The 22,499-nt window shown below is 40.3% G+C and overlaps 1 protein-coding gene across 3 annotated transcripts in view; it reads left to right on the plus strand.

Annotated features, from left to right (window-relative positions):
* JADE3 (jade family PHD finger 3) overlaps positions 1-22,499 on the plus strand; it is a 134,460-nt gene that overhangs the window by 25,580 nt on the left and 86,381 nt on the right. For 2 of the 3 annotated variants that reach the window (XM_049644579.1, XM_049644580.1), the window contains exon 2: positions 19,169-19,206. The gene's annotated coding sequence lies outside the window, so the exon portion shown is untranslated. Of the gene's footprint in view, positions 1-15,457; positions 19,207-22,499 lie in introns of those variants that run through there. The other variant, XR_007460542.1, reaches the window with a different exon arrangement.

The following is a 22,499-nucleotide window of genomic DNA, read 5'->3' on the forward strand; positions in this document are numbered from 1 at the left end:
ACAGTTTTTGTTTCACATATTTTAAAAGCACCATTGTTAGGTGTGTACAAATTTAGGATTGTTAAGTCTTTTTGGTGAGTTAATAACCTTTTAGCATTATGTCATGTCCCTCTATATCCCACTTTATCTGTTACTATTTCCTTTTTTTCCCCACTTCCCTGCCTTTTTTTGGGTTACTGGAACATTTTTTAGCACCCCATTTTAATTTATTGACTGTGATTTTTGAGTTCATCTCTGCATATTTTTGTGGTTACACTAGGAATTATAATGCATATCTTTGCACAGTCTACATCAATACTTTATCACTTCAAGAGGAATGCAGAAACCTTACATTTACCCAACATCCTTTGTGTTATAGTTGTTTTATATTCCATTTACGCCTATTGAAAATCCCTTCACACGTTATCATTTTTGCTGTCAGCTATGAAACATATTTTCAAGAACCAAGAGAATAGTCTATTATATTTACCCAATTATTTTCTATTTATGTTGCTGTTCCTTTGTCCCTAATGTTCTAAATTTCTGTCTGCTATAATTTTTCAACTGTCTGAAGAACTTCCTATTGCAATTCTTTTAGAGCAGGCTGCTGGCTATCAATTCTCATTTCTGAAGGTATTTTTGCTGGATATAGAATTATGTGTTGATAGTTCCTTTTTCCCCACACCTCAAACATTTTGTTTCCTTCTGACCTTCATGGTTTCTGATGAAAAATCCACTGTAATGTCAAATTTTTGTACTCCAATAAAATGATATGGGAAACAGGCAAAAGAAAAAAAATTAAATTTCCTTACAACTTATAGCCCATTGACAAGTCCTTGAGACAGGCAGAGTGACATTCCTCTAGGAACACAGCTGCTTGAGTGACCCTTTGCTAAGGGCAGAAGGCAATCTTAGCTTAACATTATCCTGATCTCCAGGATCCTGTAAGTCTAAGTTTCCAAGTCCTTTGGAAACTTCCTTTATCTCTAACCTCCCAAATATATGTTAGTAGTCATTCTCCAAGCATATGGCCCGCTGATAAATATCTGAAGGGTCCCATGACTGAAGGTTTAGTAAACTTGCAAAGTAAATGACCTTTTCCTAACAATAGCTAGTCCCCTCAGGGTCCCGTAAACCTTGTTTCCAAAATACCTTGGAGGCTTGTGCTGTCTCTAACCCCCTCCCAACTCAAAAGTATATAATCAGTCACTCCTCACAACCCCAGTGCATCTTTCTGCTCACAGGTCCTATCCCCTTGCTTTAACAAAACCAGCCCCAAAGACTTCTCATGAATTCTTTCTTGGCCATCAGCTCCAAACCCCAACATTTCCACATCATTTGGCACCCAGTGTGGGGTGGACTCTGGACTCTGAGCCTCGGTGCAGACATGGTGAATACTTTTTCTTCTCTTCCTTTATTTTCAATCCAGGGGCTTTTCAAGGAGTATGGTCTTATTGGAACACTTCATGCCAATTGCTCAGGTTGCAATCCTCTAGCCTGTGGCTACTCTATGGGGAGGAGAAAGCGTGCCTTTTGGCTGGAAGTTAGTACCATGGCCAGAATGGTAATAAGACCCAGAAATTTGATGCCCTCTCTTTATTCCTGTCCTTAAAGTTGTCTGGGCATGGGGCAGTCACCTAAGTCATCAGGACAGCTGCCAATCTTAAGTCTCCTGTGTGAGGTTTCTTCCTCATTGGTCTAATGTGATCCCCCTTCACATCTCTGGTCTAGCCACTTCTGGTTGTAGGACCTCTACTCATTACCGGTGGAAACTAGGACCCAGTTGAATTAAAACCCAACTGGGGACCATTTTCTAGAGAAGTTAGCCGTAAAGACTACATGTGTTGAAATGTTGCTTAGACTATGATGGATTTCTCTATCTTTACTGTTTTCTGTCAGCGTCCTCTACTAACTACTTAAATTACAACATTGGGTAATTTCCCCCTTGTAAAACTTTTCTAGTATTGTCCATGGGTTACAAACGGTGGGTTCTTAATGGCAAGGCAAGGGCCAGCCTTCATGGCACAGCTTTCAAGGCAAGGCACGGCACAGTATCTCGGTCCATACGTCAGCACCCATTTTACAGCCTAGAATGTGATGGGAGAATGGGATGTTAGCATCCCTCCTACAGAGTCTTTTAATGATAGGGCGATGATCATAGCGATTTCTTTTGAGGGATGCCTCAGGTCGCTTTGACACCAGGAACCTGTGTCATACCCTGTGTATAGTTACTCCTATAATGTAAGGTTTTTGACTGGTTGCTTTAAAGATTTTTTCCTTTGTGTTTTTGTTCCGCACTTTGATTTAGATATGTCTGGATATGCATTTCTGTGGGTTTCTCCTGTTTGGGGTTTTTCACTACTCAGGCTATTCAGAGTATCATAAGTAGGCTCTATATTCCAGAATAGACTGGAATAATAATGATAAAACATTTTGAAATATCTTTGCTTCATAGGGACTGCACATAATAGAAATAGAAATATTTGCTATATATCCCAGATAGAAATTAACATTAGTTTAGTAAATTATAGTTATAACTCCTGCTCCCTTTCAGCAATGTGGAAGATTGTTGCAAATGGTCCAGGATGGGGGGAATTGAGCTCCAGAAAGAATGAGTGATTTTTGTAGCTTTACATACCTAATAAACTGCGGGTCTTTAAGTCAGTTTTCCAGTTCTCTTTCCACTATAATATCTTGCTATACACTTACAGAGTTTGCCCCTACTCCCCAAGCTGAAACTTTAGCAGAAGTTTATGGTGAGATGTTGGTTTGAAATGTCTGCTTTTTTTTTTTTTTAATCAGGGAGTGTGTGAAATTTTAAATTCCTTCTGGGAGGCATCAGGTCTTGGTTTGAGCAGGGATTGGTACATTACAGCCTGCCAGCCAAATCTGGCCTACTACCTATTTTCATACAGCCCACAGACTACAAATGGATTTTTTTTTTCTGTTTTTAAATGGTTGGAAAAAATCAAAAGACGAATATTTCATGATATGTAAAATTTATATGAAGTTCAAATTTCAGTGTCCATAAGTGAAGTTTAACAGTTCGTTTCAGTGCCCATAAATGAAGTTTTAAGTTTATCAGAACACAGCCATGTCTATTTGTTTACGTATTGTCTAGTGTCTTTTGTGCTGCGGTGGCAGGATTGAATAATTACGACACAGACCGAATGGCCTGCAAAGCAAAAAATATTTACTCTCTGTCCCTTTACAGAAAAAGTTTGCTATCTCCCGGTTTAGAATAATGTCTAAGTCAGTTGAGTTAGAATGTCAGTGATCTGAGCTGTGAAAAGGGTAGCCAGAATTCAAACTTTGCTCTTTGGATAAGTGTCTTAGGTATAAGTAGAAGTTAAGAGTTACTAAATGAGCATTGCACTTGTCTTTTTAACAGATATTAAGTATTTTTAGTTCTAGAGCAATATTTCACATTGTCTGTACTTTTAAAGTTAGCTCTTCAGGAAATCCTGCCATTTGTGACAACACAGATGAACTGGAGGATATTATGCTAAGTGAAATAAGCCAGACAGAAAAAGGCAAATACTGCATGGTGTCACTTATATATGTGATTTTTTTTAAGTTAAACTAGAAACAGTAGAATAGTGGTTGCCAAGAACTGAGGAATGGAGGAAATGGGCAGAATTTGGTAAAAGGGTATAAATTTTCAGTTGTAAGATAAATAAACTCTGGGGATCTAATGTACAGCATGGTGACTGTAGTTAACAATACTGCATTACATATTTGAAAGCTGCTAAGAGAGTGGAACTGAAATGTTTTCACCACAAAAAGAAAAAAAAGTATGTGAGGTAATGGATGTGTTAATTTGGTTGGAGCCCTTTCACAATATATATCAAATCATCACATTGCATACTTTAAATATTGCCATTTTATTTGTCAGTTATACTTCTGTAAAGCTGAGGGAAAAAATAAAGGTCAATCAATCAAATTAGGAGAAATTGGAAAAAAATAAAGGGCAATCAGTCAATCAACCAATCAAATCAGGAGAAATTGATTGGAAGAAAAGCCAGAACTGTTTCTATCTAGTTACTTGAAGATTTAAAAAAAATTTTTTAACATTTATTTATTTTTGAGAGAGAGAGAGACAGAGTACGAGTGGGAGAGGGGCAGAGAGAGAGGGAGACACAGAATCCAAAGCAGGCTTCAGGCTCTGAGCTGTCAGCACAGAGCCGACGTGGCACTCGAACCCACAAACCATGAGATCATGACCTGAGCCAAAGTCAGCACTTAACAGACTGAGCAACCCAGGCTCCTATTTGAAGAAGATTTTCATTTGGAGTCACTTGACACCCAATTGTGAGGGGCTTAGGGAAGTTTTCTTGTGTAGAAGAGATAAAGGCTGTTATTTAAATTTTGTTTTCCTGCTTCTGAGTTGAGCTTTTTACAAGTCTAATTACCTAGTTGACTTTCTGTAGACTTCTTTTGTGAGGCTGTTTTTCTGTGACTAGTGAGAGGAAATGTCTGGTGACTTTTTAAAATATTCATTCATTCATTCATTCATTCATTCATTCATTCAGAGTGAGCCAAGAGCAAGCAAACGAGGGAGGGGCAGAGAGAGGAGGAGAGAGAAAATCCCTAGCAGGCTCCGCACTGTCAACACAGAGCCCGGCATAGGGCTTGATCTTCTGAACTGTGAGACCGTTATCTGAGCAGAGATCAAAGTTGAACACTTAACTGACTGAACCACCCAGGTGCCCCATGTCTAGTCACTTTTAAATGTAGGGGGAGGGGTGCCTGGGTGGCTCAGTCGGTTAAGCGTCCAACTTCAGCTCAGGTCATGATCTCGTGGTTGGTGAGTTCGAGCCCTGAGTCAGACTCTGTGCTGATGCCTCAGAGCCTGGAGCCTGCTTCGGATTCTGTGTCTCCCTCTCTCTCTCTGCCCCTCCCCTGCTCATGCTCTGTCTCTCTCTCTCTCTCTCTAAAAAATAAATAAATGTTAAAAAAAAATTTAATGTAGAGGAAATCCCAGCTCTGACCAGGAGCAGAGCCTGCCCTTGCCCCTCACCCCTACCCTATACATTTTTTAATGTTTATTTATTTTTGAGGGAGAGACAGAGTGCAAGCAGGGGAGGGGCAGAGAGAGGCAGACACAGAATCCGAAGCAGGCGCCAGGCTCCAAGCTGTCAGCACAGAGCCCGACATGTTGCTTGACTCACGAACCGAACCGTGAGATCATGACCTGAGCTGAATTTGGATGCTTACCCCACTGAGCCACCCAGGCGCCCTTCACCCCTACCCTATAGTTGGCCTTTCCTCTCACCTGCGTATCTGCCTTGCCAGCTGGCATCAGAAGTCTATTGAGATGTCCATGGCCTATTTCTTCCACCCTCTTCCCTCCATCTCAAGGACCAGATGAGCCACATTTGTACTGTGCATGCACTTAAAGATGTCTTTAAGCCCAAGTTAACTTTTGTTGCCCTTTGAAATTTAAGCTTCTTAAGTGAGTTGCCTATCACAGAGTTCCTAGAAACAACTAATTTTAAATGTACTATTCACGTTGATTTTTAGGGTAAAAACATTATTCTCTTGATTTGGAAATTTACCTTTTAGGTGACAGGAAAATAAACATCTCTTTGTGCTGTGCATGTATATGTATTCTGTATGTATGTGTGTGTGTTCTATAACTATATTCACTCTTGGATCTATTACCACCATGAAATATAGCTGTCCTAAATACTATGGGCCATACCATCCTGGAGGTGAAACCAGAGTCTGGATAATAGTCACTCCATAGACTTTTGCTAGCTCTCTTACAGTTTTTCAGCTTCCAGGGCAGTCTTCAGATACAGCTAGCTTATCCTGGAGGTATCTGCTGTGTTTTCCTGACTGGGTATTCTAGAGCTCCAAGTGTCATCTGCCTCCTTCTCGCACATTTGGTGACCTCTGGGTCAGGATCCTTGCTGGGCTGCTAGTGCTTTCAGTCCCTTGAGGCTGTTCTCATGTGTTTGCACAGCCCCCAGTGTTGCTACTACAACAATGCCTGATTCTGCCCATGTGGGTGACCCACTCATCCAGTACTCACTGGATGAGTTAAGGGCACTGATGTCTGTGCTGAGGCTCTTGACTCTCTTGTCCTCCTGCTATAGCTAGAGCTTCCGGGCCTGTAGGGGTTGCAGGTCAGCTTGTTTAGGTTTCTTTGGAAAGCCCGTCTCTGACTGGGATTCTTAATCAAGTCCTTGAAAGCTGAGCTTTTAGATAAACCTGAGTTACATGCTTCACAGCCATTTTCTGAATTGTTACTCCCTCATACTTTGGGGGACCACGAGGTCAGGTTGGTGAGCTATTGTCTTCTCCCGGGACTACCTTCTTTACTAGGAGTGTCCTTGTCCCCTCAAGAACCTAGATTCCTGGTAAGATAGGCTGCTCCTAGGCATGTCCTGACAGGCGAGAATCCCACTGGTACGTTAATCAGCTGCTCAAGTGGGGCCCCTCTGTGGGTTTATGTGTCTGTGTTGATAATATATGTCCTCTGGTGCATACATTTCTATTCCTCTGTCTCCTTGAGATGTTTAAAGCTGGTCAGCTGCTGTAGGAAGCCCAGAGCTTAATTTCTACCTTTCCCTAAACTATGCCAGCTCCTATATTCATCTGAGATATTGGCATTAGTTTGGTTGTCTTCCTGCCCACGTATTCTGCCAGGTACTACCTCTGCCCACTTCAGGCCTAAGTGGTTGACCTACCTATCCAGTGTTAGTACTTCATAGAAGTTAACTTTTGTTCTTCTCAAATCTTCATCTACTTTTGTATCCTATTCCAAGGATTATTATCCTCCTTTTTCTAGTTTCTGGAGGTAGGAGCTTAGATTACTGATTTGAGGCTTTCATCTCTTCTTTTTTTTTAAATCAGTAACTTTAATGTGTATCTATTTTTGAGAGAGAGAGAGAGAGACAGACAGACAGAGAATCCCAAGCAGGCTCCACGCCATCAGCACAGAGCTGGACGTGGGGCTTGAACTCACAAAGTGTGAGATCATCACCTGAACTGAAATCAAGAATTGGACCGACTGAGCTGCCCAGACGCCCCAAGACTTTCTTCTTTTCTAACGTAAGCATTTAGTGCCATATATTTGCCTCTCAGTACTGCTTTACCTGTGCCTCACAGATTTGGGTATGTTGTGGTATTTTCATTTTCATTCAGTTCAGTGTATTTTTTTTTTAATTTTTTTTCAACGTTTTTTATTTATTTTTGGGACAGAGAGAGACAGAGCATGAACAGGGGAGGGGCAGAGAGAGAGGGAGACACAGAATCGGAAACAGGCTCCAGGCTCCGAGCCATCAGCCCAGAGCCTGACGCGGGGCTCGAACTCACGGACCGCGAGATCGTGACCTGGCTGAAGTCGGACGCTCAACCGACTGCGCCACCCAGGCGCCCCAGTTCAGTGTATTTTTAAAATTTCCCTTGAGACTTCCCCTGTGACCCATGGCTTATTTAGAAGTACATAATTTAGTTTCCAAACGTGTGGAGATTTTCCTGTTATCTTTCTGCTATTGATTTCTGTGTTTATTCCATTGTGGTCAGAGGACACACTCCATATGATACCAATCCTATTGAATGTGTTTAAGTTTGTTTCGTGGCCCAAGCTATAGTCTTTTTATATGTTATGTGGGTACTTGAAAAGGCTGTAGTCTACTGTTGCTGGATGCAGTGTTCTACAAGTGTCAGTTAAATCCTGTTGGTTGGTTGATTGTGTTGAGTGCTGTCTCCTTGCTGATTTTGTCTATTGGCTCTATTGTTGAGAAAACAGTGTTGAAGTCTCCAACTATAACTGTGGATTTGTACGTCTTACCTTTCAGTTCAACCAGTTTTGCTTCACATATTTTACAGCTGATGTTTTGTTTTGTTTTGTTTGTTTTTTGGTTCATACATATTTAGGATTGCTATATCTTGGTAGATTGGCCTTTCTATCATTATTTAATATTCTCCATCTGTGGAATTTTCTTTTTATTGATATTAATATACCCACTCCTGCTTTCTTTTGAGTAATGTTTTGCATCTTATTTTTTCCTCCATTTTTTTTTACTTCCAGCCTACTTAATTCCTTATATTTTAAGTAAGTTGTGGTAGATAGCATATAAATGGATCGTATTCTTTAACACACTCTGCTAATCTCCACCTTTTGATTGGTTTATTTAGACCATTCACATTTGCTGGTCCTTCAGAGATCAATAAAATGTCTGTCCCTAGAATACATTTTCTGGAATCATGTTTGACTTCTTCATGAGTGACTCTTTAAGTACTTTATACAATGGAAAGCTTCCTAGATGAAGAGAGAGATGACTTGGGGCCTACCCTTCCTTTGCTGTACAGCATCTGTGACCTTGGGCAAATGACACCACCCAGTTCCATTAAAAAATGCTCACTGAGCTGTTGGGCATCACATACTGGGCTAGGTACTAGGCATACAAAGAGAGGACATGACACACTCCTTGCCTTCCAGGAATTTAGAGTCCAGTGGGAGACATGTGCAAGTAATCAGGTAATTATAGGGGGTAAATATTATGGTAGAGGTTAGAAGGGGCATTTACACAGCTTGGGAGTAGGAGAAGAAGTTAAGTGAGGCTTCTGATAAGAGGTGAAGTCTGTGCTGAATTTTAAATGACCGGGAGAGATCAACCAGGTAAAAGGGATCAAAGGAAGAAAATTTTGAACACTTCTGAAATTTTGTTTCCCTGTGTTTAAGGTGAGATTGGCAGTCCAGTCAAGACAAAATCTAACCCTCATTCCACACACACACATTTAATATTGTGTAATCTAGATGTCCTCAGGCCTTGGTATCCTATCGGCTTGTTTATATCCAAATTGCATGGTTCTTGGTTTCGTTGGCCTCTGCTGGACTTTCAGCCTCCAGCAGAGTGTTCATGGTTAGGTCCGCAAGTCATCATGGGGTATTTCACATGTCTCCGTAAATCACTATCAATTATAGTCACCTTTCTCCTGTCTAAATAATTTATACAGTAGATGCTTAGGGTAGGCGGTAGTGAAGGGGACAGAATCAATCATAGGCTTCAAAAGACTATCAAATTTACACTTGATTTTTGTTATATTTCTAATTCCTGTAGTCACCCTAATGGTGTCTTTTGCATGTCAGTAAGTTTTATATTTGTTTCTTTCTTCCGACCATGTTCGTATTTATTAGTAAGGATTAAATCATTTTATTTAAAAAGTTCTTAACCATCTTAATCATTCTTACTCCTTTTTTGAGAACTCCTTTTCCGCCATCAATAGTGTTTCTAATAATTGGATAGATATGTGTATGCACAGAATACGAGAGCTGCTGTGTAACCTCATGGTATTCACCAGTAGCCATGCCTTTTTAGACGAGTGTCTGGTTTGGAAAAACATGAAGAATGATAAAAAGAGTTGGGATGCAAGACTTTAGAGTAGCAGGTAAAAGATTATGATCACTAACTCTGCAAAAGAGAAGATTAAGAGGGTGCCCTTTCAGTACTTAAAACATTTTAAACAAAATTTGGTAGTGGCTAGTTATGAGTACTAAAAATAATATAAGGACTGTATTGCTATGATGGGTTTAGGAAAAGATGGAAGCATTTCTAGCAATTGTTGAAATGGATCCCAAAGGGATATGGTAGAATTTTCTAGCTGGGCCTGAAAGAAAAATTCCAAAGTCTCTTTTTTGGGCATTCAGGTAAATGTAGAGGACTTGAGGGGCACTGGGCAGGATTGAGGAAGGGGCATTCTTACGTCACCCAACCTTCCCACGGAAGTAGCATGACATAGCAGGGAGGTATGGCTGTGGCAATCAGTCCACGGGTTCAAATCTCAGCTCCCTGATCTCTTACTGAGGCTCTTTTTTTTTTTTTAATAAATGGATAATATGTGAATAGGTATGACTAAATGAATTAAATTATGTGAAGCATCTACCACAGAAAAGGGTGCCCCCCATAAGTATAGCTCCCCATGCCTCTCTTTACAATCTATTCATAGTTTGGCTCTCCAAACTCACTGCTCACCAGTCTTTCATACCAGTCTGTAGTATAATATACAGAATTGCTTACAGGATTTTTTTTGTCTGTTTGTTCATTTTACTTTGTTTTCAGCATGTTGTGCCTTTCCATGCCATGAAAGGCATGTGTGATATGCCTTTCACCTTGGAGAATTTATCTTAGTCCAGGGCTGGCTTTCCACTTGGGGTACTCCAAAACCCAATCTTGCTCATATGGAGGATGAACCCCTACTTAAAGATGGACTTGAGGTCACGTAGCTCTTGAAATCTGATCTGTGTAAGCCAAGGTAGCAATTTATTGATATATAGTGAAAATTTCACTGATTGCATTTTTGTGTGATGTAGCTACCTCACACCAGATTGAAAGATCTAGTTGTATATATCACTCTCAAACTCCATGGTGAAGGACATCATCTTAATAGCTTCAAGTTGACCATGGTGGGAATGTCTACATCACAGAAATCAGTAAGCTACAAATCACAGCACACCCCACCCCAAGCCTAATGTTAAACATTTATCACCACACCACTGATACTATCTCTGTCTCTTTGGGAGAGTTGTGTGGGAGGCCAAGTCATCTTGTTAAGGGTAGACTTGGTCCAGGGACCTTAGCGATGTGATTCTCATGTTTGATGTCATCAGCATGAGAGCTCCTTTTGGTCTTTTTCTGAAACTGGTATTCCTGTCCCTCAGCCAAGAGGGATGGGTACTTGGACATGACCTCCATCTGCCTCTGGGCCGTGCTTGGATGGGAAATTCCGACTGTGGGACTCTCCTTTTTTTGATCCTTCAGACTGATCTCCCTTTTATTCTCACAGTCCATCCTAAGTGGAGTATCAAATAAAATTGTTTGTTTTTACTAAATTGTAATCATATTCCAAACCTGCTTCCCTGAAATAAAGTCAAATTCACTTCTTCTTTGCATCCATTCCACTCCTAGATTAGTTTGTTTAGAGGTTTGAGTGTTGATGAGCTTTTTGGTCCCCTGTACAGGCAGTAACAGGGTTTGCCCTCATATGTGTCCAGTCACTTCCAAGTGTGTTTTCAACTAGTCTTTTTCTCAGAGCAAACACCTGCATTTTGCTCATCTCTAAAATCCCAAGAAGTACCATGCTGTTTGGTTGGTCCATGTCCTGATAAGGTGTCACTTCCAACATGGAGCCTCCACGCCCTCTCTTAGTAACTATCCTTCGATGCCCCTAGGAAATTTGGAGCCTTCCCTTCTTATAAGACTTATCGCTCTAGGTTGTGGTCATTTGTTTTCCTGTCCTCTTTATCCATCCACCAGAGCCCTGAGCTCCTCAAAATTACAGACCTTGCAGTTTACCTGTTCCTGTATCTGCGGTACCAAGTGTGATGTAGTATCTTGTACATAAATTTGTAGCATGTATAAATTAACAAATAACATTCTGTGAAATTAAAGGTAATGTGAAAGTTAAATCAGCCTGTGGGTGTTTTTAAGATTAACATCCCTAAGTCCAAATCTTACACTGTGGGTTAAGAATCAATTCCTGGACAGCCTTTTTGCCCCCTTTACACTATTTTGCAGCTCTGATGATTGCTAAAGTATGTGAAAGTGCCTTTGGAAAGATTTCTATACAGGAAGGGTCACATAAAGGAATGCCACTCTGTGTCTATAACTTTGTCTATAAATCAGTGCTGTGATTTGTAGCTTACTGATTTCTGTGATGTAGACATTCCCACCATGGTCAACTTGAAGCTATTAAGATGATGTCATTCACCATGGAGTTGAGAGAGTTATGTGGGCAAATGAACCAATCCTTCTATTTAAAGGATAGTTTCTCCTCTGTGGATAGACCAGGTCTAGCTTCTTTAATGCTAACTTCTAAAACCCTGCCTGTGTGAAGAAAGGATGCCTGTGTTCTCCCTGCAGTTATTTTGTGGGCTCTCTTTTCTCACTGTGGTTTTGCCTTTACATGATCCCATCACTGGCAACAAAGATTTAGGTTAAGTACCCAGTATTATTGATAGTTCAGCAGACAAGAATGCAGAGAGTAAGAGAAGTGCACACGCTAAAGAAGGATAAAGGGGGTAGTGGTCGTGGTAGTGGACAAAGAGCGAAGACATGAGTATGCGTGCATATGACATAAGGGACAGAATCCAAAATGTATGTGGAAGTACAACGTACCTGAAGAAAAAGTGAACAAGTCATAAGTGTACAACTCCGTTGATAATTTCAACATGAATATACCCATTTAACCAGTGCCTCGGTCAAGAAAACATTGCGGGCTGTCTGGGTGGCTCGTTTGGTTGAGCGTCTGACTTCGGCTCAGGTCATGATCTCCTGCTTTGTGAGTTCGAGCCCTGGGTCGGGCTCTGTGCTGGCAGTCAGCTCAGAGCCTGGAACCTGTTTCAGATTCTGTGTCTCCTCTTTGCCCCTCCCCCACTCGCTCTCGCTTGCTCTCTCTCTCTCTCTCAAAAATAAACATACATTTAAAAAAATGAGGATATCTATTAAAAAAAAAAAAAGAAAAATATTGCCAGCACAGCAGAGGTCCCCTTCCTACTTCCTGGCAATGACTACCCCTTCCTTCTACCCCAGAGGTTACTGGTTTACCACCATACTTAATTCTATTGCTGTAGATGAATCCTATTTTTACCCTTTGCGTAGGTGAAGGATATGTGTGTATATATATCTTGTGATCAGTAAACTACAAGGTTTTTTCCAATTTGGGGCTACTACATACAGTGCTCATCTGAATGTCCTTGCACATCTTTCGAGGGACAAATGTGTACATTTCTGTTAGACACATAACTAAGAGCTGGGTCATAAGGTATGCATATGTTGAGCCTCAGTAGATATTGCCAAACAGGTTTCCAAAGCATTTAAACTAATTTACAGTCTCACCAGCAGTATACAAGAGGTACCGTTTGGCCACATTTGCCAACACTTGCGTTGTAGAGGTTTTGAATGTTAGCCATTCTAATGGATACTAGTGGTATTTCATTATGGCTTACTTATTTCTTTTTTATTGAAGTATAATTTACATGCGGTAAAACGCAAGGATTTTAAAGAGTACAGTTTGAGTTGTGACAAATGTATATACCCACGTAACCCACACTCCAGTGAAGATAGAGATGATTTCTGTCACCCCAGAAAATACCATCATGTTTCTTTTCAGACAGTATTCTACAACCAGAGGCAACCACTATTCAGGTTTCTGTCACCCTAGACTAGTTTTGCCTGTTATTGCCCCTCATGTACATAAAGTTATACAGTATGTATTCTTGTGTCTGGATCATTTTTGGCTTCTTTTGTTCAACATAATGGTTTTGAGATTCAGCCATGATGTCGTATTTATCAGTGGCCCATCCTATGTTATTGCTGAGTATTTCATTGTATGAATGTACCAGAATTTGTTCATCTGTTCTTCTGCTGATGGACATTTTGGGGTTTTTTGGAAGTCTAATTGTTATTTTATTTTATTTTATTATTTTTTTTAATGTTTATTTATTTTTGAGACAGAGAGAGACAGAGCATGAACGGGGGAGGGTCAGAGAGAGAGGGAGACACAGAATCTGAAACGGGCTCCAGGCTCTGAGCCGTCAGCACAGAGCCCGACGTGGGGCTCGAACTCACGGACCGCGAGATCATGACCTGAGCCGAAGTCGGAGGCTTAACCAACTGAGCCACCCAGGCGCCCTAATTGTTATTTTAATTTGTATTTCCCTGATAACTAATAGTGTTGAACATCTTTTCATAGTTTATTTCTGGTTTAATATCTACTTGTAAAGAACCTGTTTGAGACTTCTGCCATTTTTCTGTTGAGTTGTCTGTCTTCTGATTAATTTATTAAAGTTATTTATATAGCCTGGAAATGAGTCCATTCTAGTCTGAGAGAATCTTTTCACTCTCTTAAGAGTATCCTTTCCACACAAAAACCTATTCAGGAATGTTCATAGCAGCTTTATTTGTAATAACCCCAAACTGGAAACAACCCCCATAGCTTTCGGTGGGTGAATGGTTAGACATACTGTGGTACATACATATAGTGGAATAAAAAGAATGAACTACTGATACGTGGAACAACTTGGATGGATCCCAGGAGCATTGTGCTGAATGAAAAAAAAAAGCCAATCTCAAAAGTTTATATACTGTATGATTTCATTTATATAACGTTCTTGGGGCACCAGGGTGGCTTAGTTGGTTAAGCGTCTGACTCTTGATTTCTGCCCAGGTCATGTCATGATCTCACAGTTCCTGAGTTTGAGCTGCCCCACCCTGCCCAGTGCTGTGCTGTCAGCAGGGAGCCTGCTTGGGATTCTTTCTCCCTCCCTCTCTGCCCCTCCCCCGTTTCCCCACCTGATACACGTGCAGGAGCTCTCCCTCCCTCTAAAAATAAATAAAATAAAATAAACTTAAAAAATTCTTAAAATGACCATTTTATTAAGGTATAATTTACATACAACAAAATTCACATGTTTAAATATACAATTCAGTGCTCTTTAGTAAATTTACCAAGTTCTGTAACCATCTTCATAATCCAGTTTTAGAGTATTTCCATCACTCCAGGAGAATTCTTTGTGCCCATTTGCCATCTCTCCAACCCCTCCCTGCAGGCCTAGGCAACCACTAATCTACTTTCTTTCTCTCTAGATTTGCCTTTTGTGGATACTTCATGTAAATAAAATCATATACTATATGGTCTTCTGTGTCTGGCTTTCATGTAGCATAATGTTTTTGAGGTTCATCCATGGTTGTGCCATGTATCAATAATTCATTCCTTTTTTTTGTTGAATAATATTACATTATACGTATATACCACATTATGATTATTCGCTGTGGATGGACATTTGGGGTATTTCTAGTTTTGGGTTCTCATGAGTAATGCTGGTGTGAACAATCATGTACATGCCCTTGTGTTAGACGTATTTTCTTTTATTTGGGGTATATTCCTAGGAGTAGAATTGCTGGGTTGTATACTAAATTTCTGCTTAACATTGACCAACTGTTTTCCAAGGTGGTTGAACCACTTTATAGTCCCACCAGCAATTCCTGGAGAATATTCCATGTATACCTGAAAAACATATACGTATGTTGTTCATCTTGGTAGGAGTATTTTGTAAATGCCAGCTCAATTTTTCGGTAGTGTTGTGTAAGTTTTCTACATTCTTGCCGATTTTCTTTCTAGTTGTTCCATTATCAAGAATGGGTGTTAAACTCTCTGTTAGTGTTGAATTATCTATTTCGTCAGTTCTTTGTCTTTAGTTTTCAGCAGTTTGATTATGATGTGTCTACATGTGGATTTCTTTGTGTTATGTTTAGTGTTCTGTCAGTTTCTTGGCAATTCTCAGCTATTTTTTCTTCAAATATTTTTCCAGCATCACACTCATTTTCTTCTCTGTATTGGATTCCAATTACACAAATGTTAGATCCTTTATTGTTATCCTGCAGGTCCCTGAGGTTTCCTCACCCCACCACCATCTTTTTTCTATTATTTAGATTGGCTAATTTCATTACCTATCTCAAGTTCACTGCCTCCTCCATTCTCCTATTGTGTCCTCCCAGTGAATTTTTTATTTTGGTTTTTTTAATTTTTCATTTCTAAAGTTTCAATTTGATTATCCTTTATATCTTCTCTTTGCTTTGCCAGTACTTTGTATTTTAACTTGCTTTCACGAGTGTTCAAGTTTGGTGATTGCTTATTTGAGCATTTTTTATAATAGCTGCTTTAACATACTTGTTAGATAATTTCAGCATTTGTTACATCTCATTGTTAGCATCTATTGATTGTCTTTTCCCATGTGAGTTGGCATTTTTGTGGTCCTTTGTATAGCAAGTAATTGGGGGTTTTATCCTGGACATTTTGAAGATTATGTTATTAGATTCTGGATCTTGTTTCATTCCAATGGAGAATGTTGATGTATTTGTTTCAGCAGTCAGTTGACCTGGTTAGGTTCAGGGTGCAAATTCCAACTCCCTTTCTGTAGACTGTAGTTCCAGTGTTAGAATTCAGGTCCTTTGCAGTGCTATTCATATCTGTACCGTGTGTGACACCCACTGGTCAATCTGGGACCTGAGTGTTCCTCTGTTAGCTAAGTTCTCAAAGTCTTTGACATGATAATTAGGATCAAGTCCACATATGTGTGGGTGGGGGTGATCCGAATTGTTCATAAGCAGCTTTATGGGTTTGCTTTCCTGAGCTCTTCTCTCTTTGTTATTTTCATGGTACTTTCTGGTTTCCTAGAGCTTTCCTTTTTGGTCCTCCAGTCAGAAACCACCTACTTTCATGATGCACAGCCTCTGGAACACAAGGGGCAGGCAGACAGAGAAAGAGAGAAAGTGAGAAAAAAAACAATGGGATTTGGTTTTGCCCTTTTGGAGCTATAACTCTACTGAATGGAATGTAAGTTTCCTTTCCCTTGAGAGTTTTAAGTCCTAGGCCTTCCTTTGCCAGTTAATTTCATTGCTGCAGCCTCTACCATGAGATTTTCTGGGCATGGAGAAGAGAGGAAAAGGAGAAAAAAAAAAAAACACCAGGGGATTTCCCCCTAGTTTCTCTGAGTTATAGTAGTTCCTGTTTCAAAAAAAAAAAAAAAAACCACCTTGCATCAGAACATGTGCTCTAACCACAGTGTTCACTCACTTTTAAGTTTTGTTGTGTTGGGTTCAGGCCAGAGAGTACTGGAGGTTAAAAAAGTGGTAAAACCATCACTAGTTCAGTTGTACTTTGCATTCTGGTATTCTTCCCTGATCTACCTGCTGATATATACTTTAATGAGTTCTCTAATAGCTGCCACATTCTCTACAAATTTTATAGTTGCATTCAGTGGACAGAAAATTGAGTATGTTTATTCCATCTTACCTGGAGCCACAAGTCTTAACTGCTATTGTAAGTGATGTTTTGGATTGGTTCCCTTCTTCCCCAAAGTGTTTATATCTCTGAAATAATAGTTTTAGACATGTGGCTTTTGGTATAATTAAGTAGACAAGTTTCTAAGGGTAAGCAGAGGAGCTGCGTTATTGGGCAGAATACATAAGGCCTGAAAACCAAAGCCACTTTTCTGAAGGCATATGTGGAAATCTCACCCGGAAGCACAGTTCTTTGTCCTCATATAGCATATCATTGACCTCGTTGTTTTCCTTGGCCCTGCCTCTCTGTCACATTCTCTTACTTCTGTCCTGCTGTTTTCCAGTAACCTTTGCCCCCAGGATTTCATTCATCAAGCCCTTTCTCCTCCTTCCTCCCCTGTTTGTCTCTGGTTTCCACCAGCCACACTCCTTCCTAGCATTATAGTCTTGCATTTTATCACCAGACACTGTCTTCCAAGGATAAATACACTTCCCTGTGGCATCTTAGGATGTAAGTGCTTGCACTTGACGGATGGAGAAGCTAGGCTAGGGAGGTGGTGGGTGAGTAATCAGCTTTTGCTGATAGATTAGGGCCAGACCTGAGTCTCTGCAAGGCATTGTGGTGGTCTAGCCAGCTGCTTTTCCAACATATTACGGATTTTTCTTTCATGCCATATTTCTGGGGGTTGTGGGGCGGGCCACATGAAGCTCCAGCACAGCCAGGAATATGGGTCTAGAAAGAAGGTAGTATTCAAACCACACTAACTCATTAATTTGGGAATATATAAGAACCTTTTGAGCTGTGGTTTGGTTTGGTTTGGTTTGGTTTGTTAATCTTGAAATTTAATAGGAAGAAACTACTAAATAACAATACTTTTATGAAAGTATTTCCTATTGTTAGTTACATGGTACAGAATCGCTGCAGGTAGGAAATCCTAAGTGGGCAAAAATACATGGACAGAAAGCACATGGTTTTTTTGTTGCAGCATGCTTTCAATATTTTTATGGTGGAAACACATTCCTTAAAAACCACAGTGGGCTTCCCTGGTGTCTTATTCAGAGCCATCAGATTCCAGGCATGTAAAGGCTACTCAGTTTATAATCTTCTGGGCATATATTCACCATGTACAGATAAAAACTTGTTGGTACAAAAGATAACGTTACCTTTTGGAAAGAAAATCCTCAGGTACATTATGTTGTCTCATTTACTACCACTGAAATTTCTTACCTTCTTGGACTGGGAGCAAGGCAGCCACAGGGAGCTGCCTGAGTTCTGACCCCACTGTTTTTATGCCAGACTGACCCTCCCCGCACAAGGACAGGTCAATGATACTCGTTTTCCACTGCTAAGACTTTTGTTTTTTCTTTGGCAGTAGCCAAAGCAGCTAGTTAAAAAGAAAACACTCGTTATTCTTACTCTTTGATTTTACCAAGTAATATTTATTTCAGTGGAATGTTTCTGTGGAGATCTCTTTAGCTGTGGGAGCAATTTGACTTTGGTACTGGGAGAACAACTGATAAGTCACAGAAGCAGTGATTAAATAGGCAACAGTTCAACAAATAATACTGATTTAATTATGTGCATAAGGTTGACCAGGCATGAGAGTTAAAGGTAGCTTTATTCAAGGCCAGAATAATTTTTGTAACCCCTTGCCTATATTAATTTTCAGGCCCAATTAAATGAATTAATCCTTATTGATTGTGAAATATTCCTGGGTAACACCATTAAATGCTCTACTGAATTCAGATTGTTGCATTATTTTTTAAAGCTTGTCTTGGGAAAATTTTGCTGCATTTTCCAGAGCCTGTGAGCTCTAAACTGGGAGGTTCTGGTCCCGGGTTGATGGAATCTGAGAAGTAGAAGGACCATGGAGATCACCAAATCCAGATACCTTCCCAATGCTGGAATCCTCTCCACAATATTCTGTCAGTCAGGCTGACTCTTGATCACTTACCCCTCCCCAACAAAGAGTATGTATTTTTCCTCCATACATTTTTGAAGCTACTCAGTCCTCTTTCCATGATAAGTTGTTCTTTATTCCCAAGCCAAGATCTGCCTCCTAGGAACTCTCACCATTGTACCCAGCTCTCCCCTTCGTAGCCGCACAGAGCAGATCTCCTTTGTCCAAAATCATTAAAGCCATCTATTTTCCTACTTGCCATCCCCCTGTTTCCCACCTGTGGTCTTCTCAGGCCAAAATATTCCTGGTTCTTTTCAACAGCTTCTTATTTCAAGGATTCTAATGCAATGGAAAGATTCAAACAATAATATAATGAACACTCAACTCTCCACCAACCACAATTATCAACAATTAAGATTTTATCGTATTTTTTTCTTAAATAGAGACATTAAAACATTACAGAAATAATTATTTCCCTTTGATCATCTCTTCCAGTGTCATCCTCCTCCTTCCTCAGTGTCATGCATATATAGGTATGTATAAACAACATATAGATTTGTTTTAGATCTGTTTTAATTTACATAAATGGTGATATTATGAATGTGTGTTCACACAGCAAAATATCTTAAACCTTTTCATTTATTTTGTATTACTCTTTCCATGTTATTTGTATATATTTGTATAATCTTTCCATACTATATATTATATTAGTCATTCTATGTAACATAGTATTTTTGTCTGTCTGCCTTCTGGGCATAAGGTGGGATTGTAATTCCTGCCCCATTTGAAGTTCGGTGTGGCCATGTGACTTGCTAATTTGCTAACTTGGTTTGTGACTTGCTAACTTGGTCAATGAAACGTCAACAAAAGTAATGGGTATACTTCCAAATGCAAATTTTAAGAGATTTCATGCCCTTGGCAAATAGAGATGGGGCCTTTTTCAGCCCGGGTCTGAGAATAACTACATTTAGCTTTTCTGCAGGCTCACTTTAAACATGTAGCATGAGGAATAAATAGACTTGGGTTTTGTTAAGCCCCTCATATTTTAGATTCCTTTTGTTACTTTGGCAAACTTAGCCCATCCTGGTTGATAACTAGACCTATATCATTGTTTTTAGCTGCTGCAAAGTATCCCAGAGTGTGAATTGACCTTATTCTGTCTGGCCACTCTCCTATTGACAGAAGCCTAAATACTTCCTGAATTTTTCTTTTATCAATAATTTTATATTGGTGATGTAAGTTTGTGAGCATTTCTCTAGTATATGTACCTAGAAATGGGATTGCTGGGTCACAAGGTATAGATATTTTCAGTTTTATAGGATTCTGTCTTTGCTATCCAAAATGGCTGTACCAATTTACATCCTCACCCTTTCAACTGTCATTTGTGTGACATGATTCCCAAACCTTTTTCTAATCTTGGTTCTCTTCTCTGGATTCACTTTTGTTAGTTGTTGTTTCTCTCTAATACACAGAAACTTGGTCGTTACTTGTTAGCCAACTGAGGTAGATGGTATATTTCCAAATTTAGCCCAAATTGTATAACTGCATCACCCTGTGTGGTATTTGCTGGCATCCTACATTTAGGAAATAGGGCTTTTAGGGACGCCTGGGTGGCTCAGTCAGTTGAGCGTCAGACTTGTGATTTCAGCTCAGGTCACGATCCCAGGGTCGTGGGATTGAGCTCCACATCAGGCTCCATGCTGAGCGTGGAGCCTGCTTAAGATTCTCTTTCTCTCAGGGTGCCTGGGTGGCTCAGTTGGTTAAGCGTCCAACTCTTGATTTTGGCTCAGGATCATATCTCACTGTTCATGGATCAAGCCCCGCATCAGGCTCTGCGCTCACAGCTTGGGATTCTCTCTCTCCCTCTCTGTCTCTGCCCGTCTTGCATGCTTGCATGCACGCACTCTCTCAAAAATAAATAAACTTTAAAAAAGATTCTCTCTCTCCCCCCCTCGCTGTGCTCCCCACTCTCCCTCTCTTAAAAAAAAGAGGAAATAAGGTTTTTAAAATTACATTGGCTTTACATACGTTCTAGTTAAATTTCATCCTGTTTTTTTTTTAATCATATTAGCTTTTGAATCCTCCCCTTTAATCAGTGTTACCCCTTGTAGATCAGTAACCATAGGTTCATGTACATTACTGATCAGAGTTTTGATCAGCACAGGGCCAAAGGCATAGGTAGCTCTGTGTCCCACCACAAGACACCTTTCAGGTCTGTCTGCAGCCTACATTCTTCATCTTACCAACTGGAAAATCCTGATGGCCTTTGTGAGCTACCTCCATATACACTGTACTTATAAATATTTATCTCAATAAATCAGTCAAGTGACTGGAACAGAAAGGAGTCTAGAGTAAGTTGAGTGTGTTGTGATTTTGAAGAACCTGAGCTAGCTGGTAGTGACTGTTTCTTTTTCAAATGCTTATCCAACTAATGCTTTATTAATTTGGTCTAGAATTCAGTTTGGAGTGAGATTCACACTTTATTTATAATGATTATACTCCATGCCTCTGAAAATAAGGGAGATTTTTGTCTCTATCCAGTCTGTTGGGAGGTCTGGTTTCTGTAAGCTTTCTTAGATGAGAGGAAGTGATTCTGCTGTCATAGCTGGAAATCATTTTTTAGCCCAGAGGAGAGGAACAAGGCGGTTTTTAGGACTATGACTACCCAGGATGCCTGTGCTCTACTCCCCAGTCAGGGTGTCTTTTCCCACCCTGCACCACCAGAACCAAACCTGTTCATGGTTTTGGGTGGTTTTTGTTTGTTTGTTTTAGTTTTTTAATGTTTTATTTATTTTTGAGAGAGAGTGTGCAAGTGGGAGCAGGTTGGAGAGAGAGGGGGAACAGAAGACCCAAAGCGGGCTCTGTGCTGACAGCAGCAAGCCCCATGCAGGGCTTGAACTCACAAACTGAGGTCATGACCTAAGCCAAAGGCATATGCTCAACCAGCTGGGCCACCCAGGCACCCCAAACTTGTTGGTAGTTTAGGGAACTGTGAAGATTCCCTAGGTTAGTAGCTCAAGTGAGCCTTGCTGATGGTCTTTCTGTTGTTCTTTGGGATCAACTACATCTCTGATTTCAGTTATTATTTTTGTGTTAGGATTCTTAGTGACGTGTCAGAAACCCAACTCAGAGTTAACCTAAGAAACAAAAAGTTCACTGGCAAAAGAATAGCCTTTAGGAATGGCTATATCCTCACGCTCATCATAGCCCTGAATCTCCTTCTCTCACCTTTGCTTTCCTCTGAGTTAGTTTCACTCTCAGGCGGGCTGTCTGCAGCATATACAATGCCTCTTTCCCAGTGCTTCTGTCAAAACCCTTGGATCGCTTGTTGGTACAGCCTTGGTCATGTGCCTTAGACCCAGAAGGTGTGTATTTGTTAAAGAGGGAGGGATAGAGGTGCCCTCACCCAGACCACATGGACTGAGAGTGAGCCCTCATTCATTCCTCTTTCATACGTTTACTGAGTGCCCACTATGTGATAGGTATCATGTTAGGCTCAGAGGTTATCAATTGAACAACACAGGCACAGTCTCTGCCTTCTTGAAGTGTATAAGTGTAAAAAATGGACTTTGATGTGCTCACAGTGATAGAGGAAAAGTTACTGGTGCAGGAAAGTAAATGACAGAGTTTCTGATGTACTCTGGGGCAGGTGAGCGAAGGCTGCCCTGAGGAGGTGGTGTTTGGATTGAAACCTAACGTGAGGAGTAGATGTGTGAAGTAGGTAGGGCAATGACGAACAATATGGCCGGGTAGGGGGGTGAATAGTATGTACAGAACCTTGGAAATAGAAGCATATTCCAGGCACTGAAATGAGGCCAGGATAGTT

Source organism: Panthera uncia, chromosome X, assembly GCF_023721935.1.
Source record: "Panthera uncia isolate 11264 chromosome X, Puncia_PCG_1.0, whole genome shotgun sequence".
NCBI lineage: Eukaryota > Metazoa > Chordata > Mammalia > Carnivora > Felidae > Panthera > Panthera uncia.